Genomic DNA, 9,544 nt, shown 5'->3' with positions numbered 1-9,544 from the left:
AGTGTGGGTCAGCGGTCCCCAAGGGATGCCTGCAGTGTTCAGTATTTCACACTTTATGGAAAGGGTCAAGATCCTTCTAAGGTGGCTTCAAGAGATGGGTGCAAATAGGCAAACTGAGCTGCATTGGTTCCAGGGTTGCAGGGGTACCATGGGGGACTGAGGTATATTACTGAAACTGATACTTTTCTGCTTCTTCTCTGTATAAGTAAAATGTTGTTCCATCCAGTGCTTTTCTGTCTTGTGTTCTCCTTGGTGACTCCCATGACAAGATGCAATGGGGGTAAGTGTTCAGAGTCCTCCTCTGGGATTGGTAATAAGTGCTTTCTGTCCTGCTCTTCTGCTATTGATATCCACGCACATCTCTATAATGTAGCAGAAATGTTTCAAAGACAATTTGCAATAATGGTGCTTTGTTGTGTTTTCCAGTACTGACAACAATGTCCTCATCTTTCCCTGAGTATTTTACTGTGATTTTTAAAGGAGGGGAGATCATTTAAATGCTTGGACTTAATGGGATTAAAAACATGGAGCATATCCATGGTTTATGAAAAATAGTCCTGTGACTGTAATGGGTGAGGACAATCCCTGCCATCCTTTCTGATGACGACATTATTTTTTTTCAAAATTCAGTGATGATGCACTGCTAACACTACTCAGACTTCTAGTTAGAAATGATTGTAATATTTTCATAATTATGTGAAGTGATGTGTGTGCTCCAACAGGACTAATACAGGTCTAATACTGTGGTCTGGATAATGACCAAAAGAGGAAAATACTGAATAACTATTTGGGGAATGTGCTGGTTATGTGGCGGCATGCCAGGTGCAGTGGTTCACCCCCATAATCCTAGCACTTTGTGATTGCCTGAGCTCAGGAGTTCAAGACCACCCTGGCCAACATGGCGAAACCCCATCTCTACTAAAAATACAAAAGATTATCTGAGCATAGTGCCACACACCTATAGTCTTAGCTACTCAGGAGTCTGAGATGCAAAAACAGCTTGAACCCGGGAGGTGGAGGTTGCAGTGAGCTGAGACTGTGCCACTTGACTCCAGCCTGGGCGACAGAGTGAGACTCCATCTCGATCAGTCAATCAATCAATCAATGTGTTGGCAGAGTGGGCATCTCTGGGGATGTATAAATAGCTACTTTTTCTCAGGCTTTGCTAGGTACAAGGTACAGTTTAATAGAAGATGGGCATTATCGTGATTGGTTCTTTTCTCTTATAACTGCAGATAGCTGTTCCTTTTAAACATATCCTACTCCCAAATCATTCACATGCCTAACACTCTCTCATCAATATCTCTCCGTCAGGGCTGCACAGTTTCACTTGCTTCCTCTAAAGACTATATATTAGGATCACAGATTCCATATGTGTAAGATTCTACCATGGATCCTGCTGCATCTTCCTGAGAAAGCATTCTCTTCTGATTGAAAACCACTGGATCACAGACAATAAGGGGAAATAGGGACAGAAATAAGATCTCAGATTATAATGGTATGTCGTGGACATGAGGCCACTAGGACCCTGTTCCACCAGGAGCAGAAGATAACTGTTTGCACAGAGAAGTAACTGCTCCATATATACATTTTTTTTTTCTGTTTCTCTGCTAAGCTAAGGTTTTTATCCTGTAGGCATGTGGGTTGGATCTAATGTCAATTGTTGATAAGACAATACCATCACGAACTCTTTGTAAAACATTTTATATATCTGCATACTATTTCATTATGGATAAGCCTCATTTTTTCTATCTATTCTGCTAACGTTTTTCTTTTTCTTAAACAATTTTGCATAATTATAATGCAGTAATACTCCATTGTTTTTGTCCATGTCAGTGACAATGTTGTTTTTTAAAAATATGAAGCAAGAGGTCTAAGTATTTAGATAACTCTTGATATATATTGTGGAATTACTTTCTAGAAAAGCGATCTCAATTTATGCTCTTAACAATGAATGAAAGTGAGAGATTTATCTATCCACCCATGGCTCATTCTTTCTCTGTCCATCAAGTTGTATTATACAATTAAAAAGATACATTTTCTGTCTATAGCCATACCATCCTGAATGTGTCCAATCTCAAAAACTAAGCAGGGTAGGGCCTCATTAATACTTGGATGGGAGAACATCTGAGAATACCAGGTGCTGTAGACTTAAAAGAAAAACAGAACAACTTTTCTGATTTGATATCATCAATGAGGTTAAACCTTTTTCACACACATGAATCACTGAATTTGTTCTGTGTTATGTTGTCTGCATGTGTAACTGGGTAGGCAGTATTTTCAACGTAAAAAACCATGCTGAGAAAAGCCTTCTGGGTTTGTCTCTGAAGCAGAACTTGATTGGAGAAAGTAATCTTTGGCAGTCATAAAAAATAGGTTCTGTTTCCATTTGTTGAAGGTCCTCAAAGGCGTTTATTTTTCTTGCTAGTGTCCTGTCTCTACGATGTTGGCTAGGAGATCCCCTCACTTACTCTGCCTGGCAGCTTCCGAAGACAAATTATTGAACAACCAGACCTTGATGTTTCACAGTGGACAGACAGGTCTATGCAAATCTACCTCCAAAATCTGAGGAAGCTGAAAGGCTAAAGAAAGAAGTGACACATCTGGTTTCTGAGAAAAAAGAAATTTAACAGGACTTTGTGATCAGAAGCTATGTCTGTGTCTCCAGTGGCAGTGAAACAAGATAGTGGATCTTGTGGATCCAATGCCATTACCCTCCAGACCGAGGACTTATATACCACAGGGAAAGGGTATATGTGCTTAAGAAGGAATATGTAGGATAAGTGAAGCGTAGTAACTTCCAGATTGTTTTAACCTAAGGGCAGGATTTATAGTAACTACATGCCCTTATACAAGAAATAATAGATAAACTGGACATCTTAGAGGTCTTCCCAAACAGGAGTGAATCAGAAGTCAATATGGCACATTAGCATCCAAGATGGAGTTGCTTTGGCCTCTGTACTTGAAATGTGAGGATACAGAGTTCTTAAAGGTTTTTTTCTTGGGTTCAAAGGAGGCTACTGCCTTGGAGAAGTGTCCTCTGGTTTCTAAGACTTTTAGACACAAGAGAAAGTCTTTTATAATCAAAGAGATAAGGGTCCAACATCAACAGTACGTGGGATGTGCCATGGTCCATGCGGATCCTATGAAGTCCATGGGAAAGGGCTGTGAATCTTATCTAATCTGCAGCAGTTTGGTACCCTGTAGTGGTTTTGAGCATGGCCTCCAAAACCACCCCATTTAATGGATTCAAACCACAGTTCCCTCTAGTTTTTATTGTGAACCTCTCTTTGCCTCAGTCTCTTCCATTTTAAAGTAGAGATTATAGTTATTACCTCATAGGGTTGTTGTGAGGATTTTATGATTAATATCTGTAAAGTACTTCAAACACCATCTGGCACATGCCACTATACACAGATCTTCTATTATTATGACTCTGAAGGTGTTTTTAATCTATTAGCCACAATATGTTACAAGCCTATTTTAATTTTTCTGCCTTAGGTAAGCTACTCACCAAAATCCCTAATCCACATTGTTACTATGTACTGATGGATCCACAGGATAATGGTGCAACCCAAGAAGCTGCTCAGCCTTTAAGACTAGGAAGTGATGCTACATCTGATTTAACTCTAGTTTTAATCTCAGCTCAATATTCTTAAAATGTTTCCTAATTCAATGTTTGTTAAACAGTTTGAATGTTACACAAATAATCAGAAAACCCTACAACTTAATTTTAATGTTTGTTTTATTTAACCCCTAAAATTTTATTTAAAAACAGAAACTTTAGTTTTCTTTTTATAACAAAAATACAACTGAACTGTACCATTGATAACTGAGGACAATGTTCAAATGTTCAAAACACAGTAATCATTGTATCTTCCCATTTGACATAGGAGAGATAATTGGATACTGAATATTCATGCACAGGTAGAGGCTACACCACACAGTGATGCTGTGGTGACTGGGCATCCAGTTTCTCAAGGATACATCTTGTAACTGGCTGTATTAGATACAGGTCTAGATGATCAACACTACAAGCAATATCAAATTAAAGCACTGGATTATAAAAAGATACCCCAAATCGAGGATACATCTTGGAACCGGCTGTACTATATGCAAGTCTAAATGATCAACACTACCAGCAACATTGCATTAAAGCACCAGATTATGAAAAGATGCCCCAACTCCCTCTACCCAGTGCAACATATACCTGCTATCAATAAGGGACTCCCCATATAATTAATAGAGAATAGTAATAATAGAGAAAATGATAAATGGCTTTGAGGTTTCTTTAGAAAAAAGAACTCTAGCTTTGCCATAGGTTTTGTTCTTTTTTAGCCTATTTCCAACTACCAAATCTTCAGCACTTTCTACCTATTATCACATGTACACATAATCATTATTTTTAAATAAACTACCAATTCAGGTTAATGACATGTCCTTGAAGTTTTTCAAAAGTACAGAAAATCCATAAACTGCCACTTCTAGAAAGTTTCAGACTGCCCCAAAGTGTCCTGTAGGCATAGTGTGGCCTTTGTCCTCTCAGAAGGCAAGTGATGTGGTGGAGAAAAATGTGAACAAACCAAATATAGAGTAAGAGAAAGATCATGGTTACAAAATCACCAACCTAATAGATCTTCAGTGATGCAAGTGCATAGATACCAACAATCCAGACCTAAGTAAACACTGTCAGGGAATAGACTAATAGAACTTGGGCAAGCAAGAGGAACAATATCCAAAAAAAAAAAAAAAAAAATCCAAGTTTCAAGAACCTGACCTAATAGAAAATTCCAGGAATTGTCCTTGAGGAAAACAGGAAATGATCATGAAAATTGTCTAGACTTCAGAATAAAAATTCAACAGAACACAGAAGACATAAAGGAATCCAGATGGGTGATATAAAATAATACAGAAAGATTTATCAGTCAATAACATATTTCCATTGAATTGCCATCCCCGGTGGATTACAAAACATCACCGAACTGCCAATAAAAGAGAAAATCTAACTGTGCTGTTCCAACATGAAGATCCACTTGGCGAATGCCTAAAGCAGCATTTTAAAAATATAACAACACCATTTTTACTGCAAGGTTGATCAGTCATTGTTATAGACAGACCCCAAATAAATCCAAATACAGATTGAATTATCCTAAACAGTAATAACTTCCTATATCACCAACTTGATTGTTGCTTTACAAAAGCAGTTTTAGAAAGCTTTATTTACTAACAACCAAAGTTTCTGCATATCAGCTTGGTAATTTGACCTAGTTTTATTATTTTCAGTTTTAAAACTTATAATCAACATCTGAACCATCTTCCTACAAGAGGAATTTTTCAAAAGAGGAATGGACATCACCCAGAGATCCTGTACTTGGAAGTGGATGAAGTAATGTGAAGGTTTGGATTCCCCCTATATGTCTTTAGTTGTAAGTGAGATAGCTGTGTTAAATTAGGTAGGAGGTTATATATACTTATCTTTAAAAATAAATATTTTAAAAAGTGAAGAAAATGTTGATAGATTGGCTGGGCAAAAGGTGGCTTATTTTTTCCTTTAGTGCTGGTTATTGAGTACCAATTCTATGAATGAAAAATTGTCCACTTAATTGGGGTGAATGGAAGGTAGAGTCCACCTACCACGAGGCTCTCTGGAAAATGCCAGGCATTAGTGCCCCTGACTTCCAACCTTCCTGAAAGCTAAGGCCCAGTCACAACCTAGGATCCACCAGATCTAGGTACCTGCCTTAGCCTTGGAATCAGAAAAAAAAATTAGTGCAGAGACGTGACTTCAAAATTTTTAAGGGCTCCAGACCAGGATTCTGGCACTTGTTTCTGTTTGTATAGCCACAACTGTGGTCTTAACAGGTTCTTGCCAATTCTCGGAGCCACATGTCCTCTTAATAAACTCCTTTTCTGAATCAAATGGCTAGAGATGGCTCACGTGCTTTCCAACTAAGAACCCAGGCTGCTACAATTTGTAGAGAGCTATATGCTATTTATTTTTCTTTCCTTTCCTTTTTTTTTTCTTTGAGATGGAGTCTTGCTCTGTCACCCAAGCTGGAGTGCAGTGGTGCGATCTTGGCTCACTGCAACCTCCACCTTCTGGGTTCAAGTGATTCTCCTGCCTCAGCCTCCCAAGTAGCTGGAATACAGGCATGTGCCACCATGTCTGGATAATTTTTGTATTTTTAGTAGAGACGGGGTTTTGCCATGTTGGCCAGGCTGGTCTCAAACTCCTGACCTCAGGTGATCTGCCCACCTCAGCCTCCCAAAGTGATGGAATTACAGGTGTAAGCCACTGCATCTGTCCAATATATGCTAGTTTTGGATGTGAGCCATCAATCCTTTGCAGGACATTTTTCTTGGTGGCCTTGGATTGTCCCAGGTTTTCCCATCTTTCTTGCTTATAGTTCTAAATAATAATTGTAGGGCCAGTAGTCTTTGTACCAGCCTGGTACTCACTCATTTTCATCTATTCACTTGCCTAAGAAGTTCTTCCTTGAACAGCTATATTCTAGGCTCTTATAGTTCTTATAGTTGATGTGTAGAAGTACCTTTAACTCCTTCCTACTCAACAGTGAAGTCAGCTATAGGGCTGCTCACTATGCAGTCTAGTATTTGTTACTGTGCCATGGAGGTGACTGCTTCATGCAAATATGTTTTTCTCCCAGTCATTTTCAGCCTTTTCTTGGAGACAGAATGACTCTGGGACAGATAATGTACTTTGTTCTCTTTATTGTGAAGGATCTCAGTCTATAGTTAAGGGGTGTCTACCTCACTTCAGAGAAATGTACCTGCTGAGGATATCTATTTTCACCCACACTACTGCTCAGCTGTTACTGATTTTGCACTATTTCCACCTTATTTTGTGATTTTTATCCTTCACTTTATGTCTAGGTTTAACAAAATTAAACATGCTTTAATTTATATTTTTGAGATTTTAGCTAGGAGAGGGAAATCGAGACTTTTTGATGTTGTTTTTAGATACATCTTTTATATTTAAAAAACTTTAATGGATTTTGTACATAATACCATCTATTCTTTATATCTCATTTAATGTACTTGCTAAATCCTATTAATCTTAGGCCCATAGAATTTTATCTCGAAAAATCAGTATTTTTCCAGTTTGTTGATAGAAGTTGCAAATGGACTTAATTTCACTTGGGAAGACTGGGAGGCAGGTTCACAGCACTGATTACCAACTTAGATCTGAGTTAATTAAGACAGAACACACTCACATGCAACAAGTTACATGAGGTGGGTTTATTACTTATATACAGGCAGCAAGAGGCATCAGAATCCTAAGAGTCATTGTGAGCTGGTCCCCCAAGGCTTAGGAAAGCTGCCTAGGGTGGAGAGATGTTGAAAAGCATCAATATAAAATACCGACAATGAAAAATATTATTTAAAAATAAACAGAAAGGATAGGAAACAGTAGTAATTCTGAAGACTTTCCCCTGGATGACTGAAACTAAGAGAAAAGCAACTAAGAGTTATGAAAGGTAGAATGTGGGGCTACAACACTTGTCAAACAGCATTTCAAAGAGAATATAAAGAAAAGCAATAGAAAACTGAGAGGTCCCTGCTGGGAATTCTACATAACCTAGAAATTATACCAAATTCCTCCTATTAAAAACATACTCTGAGAAACTGAGCAGAAAAAAACCCACAGCTTCGATTATTCTATAAAGAAATAAGATTATCCAAAAAAATTATCTTTGGCATTAAATGCCAGAAGAAAATATATTTTCAAAATAATATAGGAAAATAATTGTTAGCAATTGTCTTCCTTAGCCAAGTTACCATTCAAGAGTTCATGACCACTGAGGACACTTTCAGGCACAGAAGTTTTGAGAGGTCACCACACATACACTGCAGTTAAGGGAATGCTAAAGTTTACACTTCAAAATGAAAAGTGAGCATAGAAGGAAGACAGGAAAAAAATTAACAATGTTGAATAGAAACCCCCTAGAAGAATTCAACTCTTGATCATGTTAAGATTTTACATATTTCCATTTGTTAGTTTTTGTTGTTTCTCTTGATGTTCATTTATGTTATTGTTTCCATAATATCACCATGGGTCCTCATGTTTATTTTTTCATTCTCTTTTGATAAAGAAGTCATTTAAAGCTATAGCCTTTCTATCTTATTCTGAGAACAGCTTTTTCTGTATCCCACAAGTTTGGCATTAAGTGGTCTGATGTAGTACTTCCAAGGTGATGTTGAAGTTCAGTTTTGATTTACTCTCTTAAAAAACTGGTTTCAGGAGAGCATTCCTTAACATCCAGGCATTAAAAACATTTTGGCACCTTTTATTTATAATTTTACTGCAGTAGGGTTAAATCTGGCCTATAAAAATCTCTATAAATTTTTCTATGGTATAGTTTGTTTTTTGTGAATTTTACACAGCCAAAAATGTTTATACAAATGTTTACTCATAAAATGTTATGAATATATAGATATTCATGTGTTATATGTAATTAAAATCTAGTTATTGATCCTCCTTTTTAACCCCAAATTTTAGGCTGAAAAGTTTAATTACACATTTTTGGCCTGTTGATGCTTTAACTTCTTTTTAGTTTTCATTGGCCACTTTTTAATTATAATCTTTTCTGCAAAGGAAAATTATTGAGCAAATGATAGAAATTACTCTAACATTTTAAATTATTGAAACTATGTCTTGTCCACCATAAGTCACCATCCAGTCATCCCTCAGCATATTTGGGGAATTTGTGCCAGAACCCCATGTACACCTAAATCCATGCATACTCAAGTCCCACAGCTGGCCCTGTGTACGCATGTATGTAAAAAGTTGTCTGCATGTATATAAAAAGTTGGCCGTCCACATACTTGAGCTTTGCATCCTGCAAAATCTGTATTTTTGATCAGTGTTTGATTGAAAAATATCCACATATAAGAGGATCTACACACTTAGATGTCACCTTAAGCTTTCCTTCCTATCCCCAGGGTATCAACCTCTGTTATCTGGTCTCTCAGTTCAACTTTCAACTTATTACCTTTCTGAGATCAGAGGCTTCAATATATGGTAATCCACAGGATTCAAATTCATGATTCAGGGGCAGGGTCAGCAAGACATGTTAATCAAATCTTAAATATCAAAGAGTAACTAAAAGCTTACCTCATGAAAGCATTCTTGCAAGTGTAATTTAGGTGGTCAGTGCTGAGCCAGGGAAGCACACTTCCATTCAGAGGACTCTCACATCAGGGAACATATCCCAGAGGAAAGAGAATACTATATAAGGGGAAAAACAAAAATGTGAAAATAGAGCTCCTTAATATTGCTTTGGATATATGAAAATAAGGCCACTTGCCCTCTATACTTCCCATGCATTCCCAATTCTTCATATCGAACCATTTCTGGCCAAAATTTCTAGACACCTATTTCCAGGGATCTGTTTTATATTCAAGGAGGAAATGTCCCTAGGAATCTACATCTTAAATAGTAACATGCTCATGCTAATCCAAACATAAATCTCATCCTGAGGGATCTTTGCTATCTGGTTGCTTAGTCTTTCCTAAATAGTCA

This window comes from Aotus nancymaae, unplaced genomic scaffold (assembly GCF_030222135.1).
Source record: "Aotus nancymaae isolate 86718 unplaced genomic scaffold, 86718_ANA_hifiasm-v0.15.2.pri h1tg000028l, whole genome shotgun sequence".
In the NCBI taxonomy this organism is placed as follows: Eukaryota; Metazoa; Chordata; class Mammalia; order Primates; family Aotidae; genus Aotus; species Aotus nancymaae.
Note: the sequence above shows the minus strand (reverse complement) of the source record.